The 13,532-nt window shown below is 56.6% G+C and overlaps 1 protein-coding gene across 2 annotated transcripts in view; it reads right to left on the minus strand.

Moving 5' to 3' along the window:
• Positions 1–13,532, minus strand: part of SDK2 (sidekick cell adhesion molecule 2) — a 256,823-nt gene that overhangs the window by 138,225 nt on the left and 105,066 nt on the right. The gene's annotated exons all lie outside the window — the stretch shown is intronic.

Below are 13,532 nucleotides of genomic sequence, written 5' to 3' on the forward strand. Positions count from 1 at the left end.
TGAAAACACACACACACACGAAAGATTTTTTTTTTAACCAAAGTGATTCTGAAATTCACATTAAAAAAAAATAACAAAAGGATAACCAAGAAATCCTGAAAAAGTATGGTAGATGGAGCAGACTAGCCCAGATATTCAACTGTTTCATAAAGTTGCAATAATTAAAACAGTGTGTTCTTGTAGAAATAGTCTGATGAAATGACAGTCTCAGAATCTAGAAATAGACCCCGATACATATGGGATTATTTAATATATGATGAAAGTAGAATTTCAAGTTGGTGGGGAAAAGATCAATTATTCACCAAATGGCTTTGGAACATCGAGGGAACCATTTGGGGGAAAAAAAAAGTTGAATCTCTTCCTCACACTTTTCCTCAAAATAAATGCTAGATGGATCAATGTTTTAAGCATGAAAAACGAAATTCTAAAAGAAGTAGAAGAAACTCACAGAGATTTAAAAATATATAATCTTGAGGAGGTGAAGTATTCGCCAAGTACTTTCTAAGTACTACACAAACTCCAGGAAGTCATAAAACAGATTGATACCTTCAGCAATATAAAAATCCTACATGGAAAAAAAAATACCCATAAACAAAAAAAAGCAACAAATGACAAACCCGGGGAGAATGTTTGCGACTTCTCTCATGGACAAAGAGCTCATTTTCCCGATATAAAAAATATTCTCATAAATCAGAAAGAAGAAGATGAACAAACCAACAGAAAAATGGGCAAAGGATATGAAGAGTTCACAGGAAAGAATTACAAATAACTCTGAAATGCGGACAAAGATGCTGAACCTCACGATAAGAGAAAGGCAAACAAAACTCAGTAAGATATCGGTTTTTTCCTATCACTTGGGCCCCGATCTGAAAGCAAGATAGCGCCCGGTGCCCGGCAGGCCGTGGGGACCCAGGGGTGCGCGCACACGGCTTTGGGGACAACCCCTCGGGACGGCGTCTGCGGACAGTGGCCTGGTGGTGCCATCAGAACTGAGCATGTGGGCTCCAGGGAGGCTCAGGGTTGAGCACCTGCCTTTGGCCCAGGGCGTGACCCCGGGGTCCTGGGATCGAGTCCCGCATAGGGCTCCCCGCAGGGAGCCTGCGTCTCCCTCTGCCTGTGTCTCTGCCTCTCTCTGTGTGTCTCTCATGAATAAATACATAAAATACAAAAAAAAAAAAAAAAAAAAGGAAACTAAACATCCTCCTCCCCCCCAATCCACCACCTTCCAGTGACAGCACTTCACAGCAGCATTATGTTTGTAACAGCGAAAGCTCAAAAATGACCCCCGAGTGTCCATCAGGAGGGCCCCGGGTAAAGAAGCGATAGCATCTCCAAACTCGAGAATTGTCGCAGCGTCAGGCTCTGGGACAGTTCTTGAGAACCACCGTGAAGTGAAAACAAGCAAGGTGTGGAACGGACGTGGAATCTGCCACCATTTGTGCTCTTTTTTTCCTTGAAGCATAAAAATATATTTGCTTGTCTAGGCAGAGGCTTTTTCTAGGGGGTTACGTAAGAGACCGGGCTCAGCTGAGGCTCTAGGAGGAACTGGGTGGGAGGGGACGCACTTTTCACTCTGTGGCTTTGGGGAACTTCTGCTGCGTCCCGCAGGTATGGGTTAGTTATTTATAAGCCGGTCTACACCCGCGCGTGCATACACGCATGTGAGCGTGCAGGGGGAGCGGTTGCGGGCCGGTCCCGCCGGGGACAGAGGAAAGGGCGGGGTGAGGCGCGGCTGGGGTGGGGGGCCCTGACCACCAGGGTCTGAGACCCTTGAAGGAAGAGCCGCCTTCAGAGGCGGACAAAAGGCCTCAGTCTTGGGCTTCCTTCTCGTTTCCCGAAACAGCTCAGGCGCCCCTGACCGCCTTGCCCTTCATATTCTCACTAAATACCCCCATTGTCACCCTTCCACCCTGGCTCCTCTGTGGCCCCGCACAGAAGCTTATCTCAACTCCGGCCTCTCCCCTTCCTCCCACCCTCCAGCAGCATAACATCCTCTTTCTCTGGAGCCCCTCCATCACTCCTGGGATGGGACTTCCCAAGCCAGCCCCGGCCTGGGAACCCCACCTCTGCTGGAGCCAGAATCTCGTTGGCCAGGGTGAAGACCTCCGCCCACCACCCAGGGGCCAGAAGATGTCTATCGTCGTCCAGGACCAGCTTCCAGGGGCGAATCCCCTCCCAGCCCTGAAATGCATCAAAGCCCGTCTCTTGGCAGCTCCTCTCTGGACACACAGGAGTTCTAACTGCTTGGGCATGGGTTTCTCTGGAATGCCTGGGAACCGGGTGGAGGTTGGGATTCTTGCAAACCTCTCTCCTCAACGTCCTCTGGTCTCTGCATCCTCACCTTTGTCCTGGATTGACCTCTGTGGCCCCCTAGCCGGTCCCGGCTGGACAGCCTGTGCACCCTGGAGCTGGCCAGGCCCTGGGTCATAGGAAGCAGGGACTCAGGGCAGCCCCCTCACCTTCACCAAGCCTCACTTCTTCCCCCACTTCTATCTCTACTGCCTTTATTTCATGCTTCTCACAGAGCTGTCCATATGGGCAGCATTTTATGTCCAGCATCTCACGGAGTCACGAGAACTTCCAAGGAAGGAAGTCATTACCCCCATTTTACAGATGAGAAGACTCATCTCATCTGAGAAGGTTCGGTCATTCGAAGGTTCGGTCATTTGACTCTGCCTTCCAGATGTGAAGTCAGGTCTGGCGGATCCCAGAGCTGCAGGTCTTTCCATATCTGGTAGCTGGCTGTCCTGCTCTTCATACCCCGACCTGTGGCCTTATGGGTGGTAAGTGAAGGATGACACCTGTCTCTGGGCGCTGGTTTTGAAGCCACAAGTATGGTTGTATGGCAGGGGCATTCCCACCCCGGCTTCTAATGTCACAGCCCCAGAACTCGATCCAGGGATGAGAGGCATGCTGGCTGAGAATGCACTGGGAGTAGAACAAGCCAGAGGAGCCCGGCCACCTTGGAGTGGGGAGTAAGGGGGGTGAGCTGGCAGGGTGCAGGGAGAGAGGCCTGGGAATAAGGAAGCCAAATGGTGTAGAGGATGAACAGATGCAGGTGTGAAGGATCAAGGAAGAAGAGCAGGGCTTAGAGCTCAGTGGGCGTCCATCCCACAGCTCTGCTCACCATTCAAACCTCCAGGTGCCAACCTTCCCCAGGGATCTGGCTTGAAGAAAAGAATCTAGGTTTCTTTCTTTTTTTTTTTTTAAGATTTTATTTATTTATTCATGAGAGACAGAGAGAGGGAGGCAAAGACATAGGTAGAGGGAGAAGCAGGCTCCATGCAGGGAGCCCGATGTAGGACTCGATCCCCGGGACTCCAGGATCACAACCTGAGCTGAAGGCAGATGCTCAACCACTGAGCCACCCGGGTGCCCCAAGAATCTAGGTGTCGATCCCAGTTCCCATGCCAACTAAAGTCTGACCTCAAGCAGAGTAACTCTGGAGCCTTACTTGTCAGTAAAACAGCTTCCAATGCCTGCCCCAGAGGCAGGGGGGAAGACCACGTGAGCTAACGCACACGCCAAGCATCGCGCTTGGCACCTCCATGGTGCTCCCTCTGCACAACAGACCTTTGGACGTGACCAAACGGGGAGGAGGTGGGCAAACAGGGTGGGGGTGCTACGATCACCCCACCCATTCCCTGCATCTCAGAGGTGTCCCACACCTGCGTCGTCCAAATCCGGCTGCCTCATGGCCACTGCAAGTGGCTCAAGAACCGAGTCTTGCCTAGGAGCGGCTTGTAAGGTCTCGAGCAAAGGCTCAGGATGAGGTAGAAAAGAGGGGCCTGCAGGACCTTCTGCACAGCGTCAGGAATTCCTACACGTCCTTCTTCCATCCAAACCCAGGTGGTGTTGGTAGTGGGGGGGGGGTGGAGGGAGGGAGGGTGTGCTAAGCCTGGAACTGCCTGAGCCAGAGAAGGTTCAGGAAGACAGTGCTATGGGCGCAAGGAGAGGTTGCCATGCGTGCTTCTGTTGGAGCCCGTGGCCTCCAGAAGTGTTCGGGGAGCACACGCGGTGGCAGGTGCTGGCAGGCACTCTCTGAATGCCTGATAAGGACCACAGGACCACAGACGTTCTCCTTCTCCCCTCCCACCCCCAGGCTTTGCAGGGCAAGCCTGCTCCTACCCCGTCCAGCCAGGGCAGCAGCACCCGGGCGCCACAGGCCCTCCCTTCTGGCTTCCCTTCTGCCTCCCACAAATGAGATGCTAATTTATGCCCCTCCACTGTCTCCTGGCAGATGCCCGGCCCAGCTCAGCCCCAGTGCTGCCTGCATGCCAAGTGCTTCATTAGCCAGGAAAGAAGGCTCTCGCCCTCCTTAATCTAATCCTCACCAGTGACCTTCAGGAGCCAGGCACCTTCTGATGCCGGGGCCTGGGAGGGTGGGACAATCAATTATGCCTCGGCCTCCACAACTGCTGCCGAATGGATTTCTCGCTCAGAAAAGCATGTTCAAAAAGCATCTAATGGAACGGATCGTCAATTTGTTTGAATACACATCTAATCTGATTAGGGGGGCCTGGCCACCAGGGCAGCCAGTGCAACTGAGCCCCAACGTGGCCCAGGGGAACTGCGAGTGGGGTCAGCGGAGCCCAGCATGGGGAAGGAAGGGTGTGTGTGCCCCAAGCCCATCACCCAACCAGCTTGGCCTGCCAAAAAGAAAACCCTCAGCCAAAAAGTCACAGAGGCAAGAAGACTATGAGCCACGGAGAGGCCACCAGGGCTGGGCGGGTGCCTCCTGTTTTTCTATGCCCTAGCACTAGGCACAGAGCCCAGGGCAAAGAAGATGCTCGGGAAATGAATGAATGAACTAACGAGTAGTGAATGAATGATGATGAGACCCAACCTGGAAGCCAGGGGATGCCAATCTTGTCACTTCCAGGGGAAGACTAGTTGATGCCTGGGCTGGGTTGAATGTGTCTCCACCCCCCCTCCCCCGCAGCCGAATTCATGTCCTACCTGGAGCCCTATTTAGAAACAGGATACTGCAGCTGTCCTTCATTAAGATGAGGTCCAACGGGCCTGGGGTGAGCCCTCCATGACTGATGTCTTTATAAGAGGAGAGACCGGGGAACAGAAATGTCTTCTCCCTAGAAGATGGCCACGTGGCGGTGGGGGCAGAGATCAGGGTGGTGCATCGACAAGCCCGGGAACGCCAAGGATTGCCGGGAGCCACCACGAGCTGGAAGAGGAAGGAAGGATTCATCCCTCTGGCCTTCAGAGGGAGCGGGGCCTTGCCAAAACCTTGGCTTCAGACTTCCAGCCTCCAGAACGGTTGGAGTCGCTGCACGGATGGTATTGGGTTATGGCAGCCCTCGGAAACCAGCACAATGCCTTACAGAGACTTGTGTCTACCCTTCCCTAGAATTCAGCCTGGCGGAGAACAAGGAGCACGAGGAAGTGAGTCTGGAGCCGTGAGTCCTGCTGGTCTGGATTATGCTCGTTACGCCCCAGGGCCTTTGCTTATTCCATTCCCTTTCTCCAGAGAGCTCCTTCCTTCCTTCTTTGCTGGGGAAATGTAGGCATTAAATCTGCATTAGTTCCTACCCTTTGTCCCTTCTGAGCTCAAATGTCCTGTCCTCTGGAACTTTTTTCCTAATGTCCTCCTCCACGTCCCTCAGACTTCTGAGGTTACCTCCCTTACAGCGTGGAAGATGCATGTCCATGCACCCAGGCTAGTCTCCACTTAGAAGACAGGGACGGTGGCCCCATCGCCTCCCCAGTCCCAGAGCCTGGCAATGAATCTGGCATGCAGGAGGGTGCAGATCCATGAATGAAAAAGTGGACAAATGAACGTGCTGTTGAATGTGGCCAGGCCACCTCCCTGTTGTTGGCGGACACGGCTGGGGGATCTTTATGTTCCCTTCCAGCTCTAATGTTGCAAGATCTGAGTAGTGGTGTGCATTACCATCCTGTTGGGCTCTGGAGTGGGATTACTGGGATTCAAACCCCGCTCAGCCTCTCACTAGTTGTGTGACCCCAGGCAGCTCTGAAAACCCTCTGCATCTCGGTCTCCTAACCTGAAAATTGGGGTATGGCTAGCGGCCACCTCCTAGGACCAGGACCTGGCACAAATGGCCCATCCTCATCCTTACTGGGGGTGACCTCTGCAAGCCATGTCACAGCCAGGGCCTGCCGCTGGGCCGCACCAGTAGATAAGGCCAAAGCATCCCCAGCCTCGTGTGGAAAAAAGAGGGTTCTCATTTCCGATGGGTTAGCAGAGGGGAAGGGAGCCTTTTCTTACATTTCAGCAGGAGGGTTAAGAGATTAAACTTACACCATCGATTACAATGTTTTTGCCTAACGGCGCTATTATCATTTTACTGTATTCGGATTCATTTGAGCTATAAAAGCAGTGATAGTAAAATTTTCACTAACTCCTGGGATTCTTCCCAAGAAGCTCCATTATGCTGCATGGATGATGCTTGTCTTCCTCTTGCTGACCCCGGGGTGGGACACATGCTTGGAGCAATTCTCCGGTTTTACAGCTGGGACCTGAGACCCTCTGGCCACAAAGGGACTTGTGCGACTTGCCATAGCTCAGCTTTGGGGGCCAGCTGCTTGGCCAGGCCCGGGTGGCCCCATGGAGACTTGTCCCACTGGTATCTGGCACTCCAGGAGGGGGATGGTCTTGAACATTCCTGGGGTGAGCATTCTCTGTCAGAGGGGTACCACTATCAGCCTGTCTCCTAAGTTCTGGTGACAGAAACACCCACCTCCCCTGGGCCTTGGAGAACTGAGATATGGATGCTTCCAGGAGCCCACAGCCCGGTGGGGGGGGGGGTCCAGTGCCCACCTTGCCCAGGGATGGCACCACCAGACACAGGGCATTGAGGCCTGTGCCAGGAGCAGTGGGCAGGCAGGCCCAAGCTCTGGGTAGCATGCTTTCCAAGGGCAACCCCCTTTCCTCCTGTTTGCCACCCTTGAGAAAGGTCATCACCTGGAGGAGATGTCCGCTGTCCCCGAGGAAGGGAGGACAAGAGTGGGGGTCTGACTCAGCACTGGCCATCGACTTCCCTAACATGCACCAGAGAGCTGGGGTGCATGGCAGGCATGCTGGCCCCCCCACCCCCCGGCCTCATCATCCCTGGGTGGGCGCTTGCCACCCAATTTCAGTGGCCTCTCCTCGCCTTCCCTTCCCTGGCACCAGGGCGAGCAGCTCAGCCCGAGGGGAAGGAGAAGAAAGGTGTTTGCTAAAGGCCTCATCCTTGCCGCCAGCCTCCCTGTGTTCCCTCATTTAGCCCCCGAGCGCCCTGGGGAGGAGCATCCTTACCACCCCTCTAGCCTCTCATCGCTGCCCAGAGGCCAAGGGCGCAAGAGATCACTGGGGAGTCAGGGCCCGGTTTCGAACCTCGGATCTCCGCAGGGGTCATCGCGGTGTGTGGGGACCACAGGAAAGGAGATGGAGGGGGGCCCCGGGGGAAGGGAAAACCAGAGCGGCGGGTCTGCCTCCACGCAGAGGCTGAGAGCTGGAACCCGCCGCCGAAGAAGCACACACATTCATCAGGCTGGTGACCCCGGTGTACCGGCGCTTTGTGGCGTGTAACAAAGACTGTGGAGCAGAAAATTGGAGTTCAATTTGCCGTCCACGCCGCGCAGCGCCCAGCCCATTCCAGTCCCTGGCAGGTACCTCTGCGCTTCATCATTAATAATAATACCACGCGGCTCTCCGGCCCTTTCAGCAGACGCGGGCCCCGAGCAAGCTACAAGTTGGGTTATAGGCACAGGCCTGCACGTGTGTGCCCCTCCCCGGGCCCTCCCAGGGGGGCATGTGCCACCCGCCGTCCCTGTGCCACCGCCCGGGGCCCTGCTCCATCCAGAGGGAGACAGGTGCTTGTCGCCCCCTGGACGCTGAGCTTAACTCGAGCCCCGAAGTCCTCCTTAACCCCCTTCCCTGGCACTTGTTAGCAGAAAGCCCTGGGGCCTTGGCAGAGATCAAGCCCTCACTGCCCAGAGCATAGGTGCCACAGTTGCTCCTCCTGTTTTATTTTTTTTTAAGACTTTATTTATTTACTCATGAGAGACACACAGAGAGAGAGGCAGAGACACAGGCATAGGGATAAGTGGGCTCCCTGGTGGGAGCCGGATGCGGGACTCGATCCTGGGGCCCCAGGGTCATGACCTGAGCCAAAGGCAGATGCTCAACCACTGAGCCACCAGGTGCCCTCTGCTCCCCCTGTTTTAGAAAGGGTTTTGGATCTCCTCGGATTTGCATTGTGCCTTTGTCTCTAAGAGAAGCCCCGTTTCTCTCCTCTAAACTTCATGGGGGTTTGGGGGTGCCATAGTAAGGGTCTCCTCCCCTTAGAGAGGGGAAGCCACTTGCCTGGGGGCTCCACATTAGCCGCCTCTGGAGGTGCTTGGGGGGAGGCCCCCCGAGGGGCTGGGGCAGATGGGCAGCTGCCTGTGAGCAGGCCTGGAGGCCTCCTAGGAGGAGGGGCTCTGGGGCTGAACATGCAGGGGCTCCAGCTGTGGCTTCTCCTCCTTCCCAAAAGAAGAGGAAAATGAGGTCACCCAGTGTATGACTCCATGTATATGAAATACCCAGAATTAGGTAAATCCACACACAGGACAGAGGCTGGCAGCTGCTAGGTGGTTAGGAGGGGGGGCTGGGAGGGGTTGCTTAATGAGTACGGGGTCTCCGTTTGGGGCGATGAAAGTTTTTCGGAATCAAGCAGAGGTGGTGGTTGCACACCACTGTGAAGGCACGAAACGCAACTGAATTGTTCACTTTAAGGTGGTTGATTGAGGGGCGCCTGGGTGGCTCCGTCAGTGAAGCGCAAGACTCTCGATTTCAGCTCAGGTCATGATCTCAGGGTCATGGGATCGAGCCCCGTGTTGGGCGGGACATGGAGTCTGCTTGGGATTCTCTCTCTCCCTCTCCCCCTGCCCCTCGTCCCTCTCCCCCCCTCTGTCTCTAAAAAGTAATAATAAAGTGGTTGATTTCACATTATGTGAGTCTGATCTCAATTACAAACAAACAAGGAAATCTGTAAAGGACTTTCCCTGGCCCCCAGCCTTCTGCTTAGCCCAGCCAGGCCTCCCGCTGCGCCTTCTGGGCCCAGATACTCGGGGGCAGCTCCCTTGTGGGCCGCTGGGTCCTCTCTGGGAGGTGGAGGGTGGGGCTGGGTTTGCAGGCAGTGTCACGGGCACAGGGCTAGCAGCCCGTCCTGGTCGCACGTGAAGCCCCCTCCCCGGCCGCTGCCCGAGCTGGCGGGCCATGTGGAGCGAGGGCAGGAAGCGCTGGCTTCGCAGGTGGACGACCGGGTGTGAGCAACATCTGTGCACTTACAAACTGCTGGGCGCCGAGGCAGCACCGGGGTCTCCCGAGCTGGGAGGGAGGGGTCCTGCAACACCCCCCTTGCCCGGGGTCTTTAGGATCCACTACGACAGAACATAGACACCAGGCAGACAAGGTCTGGCCAAGGGCTCGCCACAAGTGGGGCCCCTGCGCTGGCATCGTGCATCCTCTTATTCCCACCCACGGCATCGCCCTGGGCATGGATTACTGGCCGGCAAAGCGAGCACCGGTAAGGTGGGTGACCCGCAGGTGGCCTGGGTGGAAATGTGGGTGCACACTAGGTTCTCCTTCCCTTGCTCCCCCCGTAGGACGCAGTGTCATCAGAGCGTGAACTCAGGATGGGAAGGCAGGAGGCGGGCACGGCTCAAGGGGCGTGAGGTTCCACTATCACCTGTGCCCCCCTCCCCTGCCCCGCCTCACCTCACCGCTGCCTGCCTTGCCCTGGCCTGGCTGCTGGGCTCACCTGCTGGCAGGTGGCTTCTCTAAGCAGCACCTGGCGGTCCTGCGTGGGGAGCAGAGGGAGCCTGTGGAAAGCAGGGGAGGTGGAGGGAAGGGGCAGAGGACAGGCCCAGGGAGGGCCCCCTGTAAGTTGTCCCTGCACCAGAACCAGCCAGGCTCCTTGCCCTGCCTCTTTGCTCAGTTGCTTTGAAAACCTAGAGCTTATCTTTTGTGCATTATGGAGGCCGAGCCAAAGGCTGCAGGAGGAGGAGATGATATCAGTGTCCAGCTGTTGACTCCCCTGCCTGTCGTCCACCTGGGAGGTCGGGCGGTTTCCTCTCCGGCCAGTAGCACCCCTGGCTTCCCCTCCTGGACACCGTGCTCCCCAGAGCTCATCGGGCTGCCAGCCCTCTCCAGACAGCGGGACAAACGAGAGAGACAGATGGGATCTGTACTAATGAAACACAGGCCAGGTTTAACCAGAGCATGTCCGTGGCACCATGGTTCGTGTGGACATGGGTCTGTGTTCCTGACCCCCGGCCCCACCCCTGCTGGATGCGGGGTCTGGACACCAGGCAACACCCTGGTTGCCGCAGCCTCCCACGGGCTCCAAGAATTTCAAGTAAGGAACATTTCTAAAACTCATTTAAGTCCAACCCCTCTGATTGGTCAGTGGGGGAAATTAGGTTAAGGAAAGACTTGAGCCCAGCTTTTCTTTTTCTTTCTTTCTTTTCTTTCTTTTTTTTTTTTTTTTAAAGATTTTATTCATTCATGAGAGATGCGGAGAGAGAGGCAGAGACACAGGCAGAGGGAGAAGCAGGCTCCATGCAGGGAGCCCGATGTGGGACTCGATCCTCAGACCCCGGGGTCATGACCTGAGCCGAAGGCAGATGCTCAGCCGCTGAGCCACCCAGGGGCCCCTAGCCCAGCTTTTCTGATACCAGGTCACCCCGTCTCACTTGATAGCTCTTGGCCTCATTCTTCCCTTCTATAAAACGGGCCTGAGGGCTTAACAGGTGTGCTGTTCCACGTCTAGCTTCCACCCCTGGGCTTTCCTGAGGAAGACTGGCTGATGCAGGGACATCCTCTCTATCCCCAGGAGTCCGATCTACCCTTCTTGATGGAGCGAGGTCGGGGTGCTCTGGAATGCCCCTCTTGGACTCCTGCCGTACACACTGTTGCACTGTTGCACACTGGTCTCTGTTGTAAAGTGAGGTTTCTGCAGACGTGATCAAGTTAAGATGAGGTCATCACGGACGAGTGGGCCCTGATCTGACTGACACGCATGGGGAAGACGCCACGTGAGCACAGAGGGCGAGAGGCAGCCGGAGCCAAGGGAGTGAGCGTGGTGGGCAAGAGCAGGAGGCAGAAGAGGGAAGGAAGGGTTCTCCTGGCAACTTGCAGGCATCGACGTTGGCCTTGGCCCCCAAGAGTGTGCGATGGTATGTTTCTGCCGTTGAGCCACCGGGCTGGTGGCCCTGTGTATGACACCTCTCTGTCCCCTCCCCACCATCACCCACCCCCAAAAATTGCCAGCATGGGGCCCCTCCTCTCAGAATGGATGAAAGCATGAATGGAAGGGAATCTCCTCGTTTCCGGGGGCTCTGTGCTGACCCTTCACCCGTCCTGCCCCCTTCATGTGCCCCTGTCACATCCCCTGTTCTCTGGTCACCTCGGTGCGGGCATCCACGTGCCCTCCCTGGCCCCACGACCACGTCACACCTGCTGCCCCGTCGAGGGGCCGAGCTCGGCTAACGATGACGGCCCGCGCGCCACGATTGGCATGTTGGCAGGAGGCACCGTCACGATTGATGGCCCTGCGTGGCCATTTCCAATTCACTCCCCGGAAGCCAAGCCTTTCTGGGAAGGAGAACAGCACGACCCCTCCACCCCCGACCCCTCCTCACACGTGAGCGGCCTCCCCTCCTTCCCAGAATGGAAGCCCCTGCCCTTCCGCTGGTGATTTGGGGAAACGGCGGCAGATGGGATGTTTAGCTCTTGTGGGCTCAGTAAGTGGGAGATGCTCATGTCCCCCCTTCCCTGCAGGGACACCCCCATCCCGAGAGGGTGATCTTGGAGGCCTGTGCTTACTGTCCTCTCCCTTCTGGCCTGGCTGGAGGAGCGACTGCCCCCACCAATGCCCCCGGCCAGGGTCCCGCACCCCCGGGCTCAGTCTCTGTCCATGGTTACAAGGGCTGGTGTCTCTGTGCGTTCTGCGTGTGGTCCCCGAGCCCAGGTAGGGTCGGCTGTCCCATTGTACAGATAGAAAAACAAATGCTCCAAGACATGAAATAAATTTTAGCCTTGGCTACGGCGAAGGACGGGGTGGGCACTGGGATTCGCATGCAGCGCTGTCTGTCTCCAAAGTCCACGCACCTTCTGCTCTAACGTGGAAAGTGGCTTGAAGGGTGATGGAGCCGTCTCAGGGCACGCCATCATCGGGCACAAATCTCAGAGGTGAAGGTAAGAGTTCCATCTCCTATGATGAGCATGAAGTTCCCATGCTCAGAACTGGGCTGGCCAGGGGTCACAGGGCAAAGGGCAGGGCCAGGTCTCTGGCTGAGGGCAGACCATGACACACAGCACATCGCCCAGGGGAGTCAGGAATAAGCGAGAGATGGCACTTGAGGCAAGAAAACAGGAGGGATGGGGTCTCGTCACCAGCAGGGTGGGACCCAAGAGAGGCTCCCGTGGGGAACTAGTACAAGGAGGGTGCAGGTCCCAGAAGCTGCCGTCAAAGGGTCGAGGCCAGGACGGTCGCAGGAGACCTCTGCCCACTGTCCAGCCGTGCCCGGGCTCGGGGAGCAGGAGGGCAAGCTGGGAGCTGTGGTTTGGCAATGGGCAGACCCGGCATGGGAAAGGAGGGGTTTCCAGGAAGGCTTCAAGTTACCGGAAAGGACAATAAATTAATATAATAGGGCTGTTTGGCTGGTGACAAGGGATAAAACATGTGGTCCGAAAAAGCCCCACAGAAGACCGTCAAAAGGATGAATGAGAAGGCAAGATGGAGAGGGGGAAAGAGCGGGAACGGAGCTTGCAGAGCGGCGAGCGGGGAGGGGGAGGAGGAGGAGGAGGAGGGAGGAGGCGGCCTGCGGGGTGCAGGGGCCTCCTGACCCTCCGGCCATGCCCTTGCCTCCCCTCCACCCCCCTGCACCCTAGCACTCACCGCCTCCCTGCTTCCCCTGGCTCACCGCCCCCATTTCACCCCTAGATTCTTGCTGCCCATGTTGCCCAAATGCTCTTGGCCTCAAGCACCACGCAGAGCGTGCACTTCGCTCATTCACTCAAGCTCGTTCACTCCTTCCGCGGAGGCCGTCTGCACACCTACTAAGTGCCAGGAGATGTCACGGTGAGCAAGAAGAAAACCTCTGCCCCCCAGCTGCCCAGAGGAACCCACGGGAGGCTGAGCCACCAGACACAACAGAGTGAAGCCCGTGGTACATCTGCCTCCAGCGCAGCCACGGCTCCCAGGCCACGAAGGACCATCAGGGCAGGTGCCCCCAGTCGCCCTCTGAAGGCAAAGCAGGACGTGCGCCAGGTGGGGGGCTGCAGGAAAACTCGAGGGCACAGGGAGTCACTGGTGCCAAATCTGGGAAGCCACCCAGGAACTGTGGCTTCTGGGAACTCTGGGTGTTGGGCATGATGGGGAGGGAGAGTGCAGGGGTGTGGGCCGTGAGGCGGGAGAGGAGGCTGGCTGGCACGGCGGCCGGGCAGGCGGGCGGGATGTGTGGGATGAACTTGGACGCGAGCCCTGGCTTCTCCAGCGAGGAGCTGCATGACCTTGGGCAAATCGCTG

This window comes from Canis lupus, chromosome 16 (assembly GCF_048164855.1).
Source record: "Canis lupus baileyi chromosome 16, mCanLup2.hap1, whole genome shotgun sequence".
Lineage (NCBI taxonomy): Eukaryota > Metazoa > Chordata > Mammalia > Carnivora > Canidae > Canis > Canis lupus.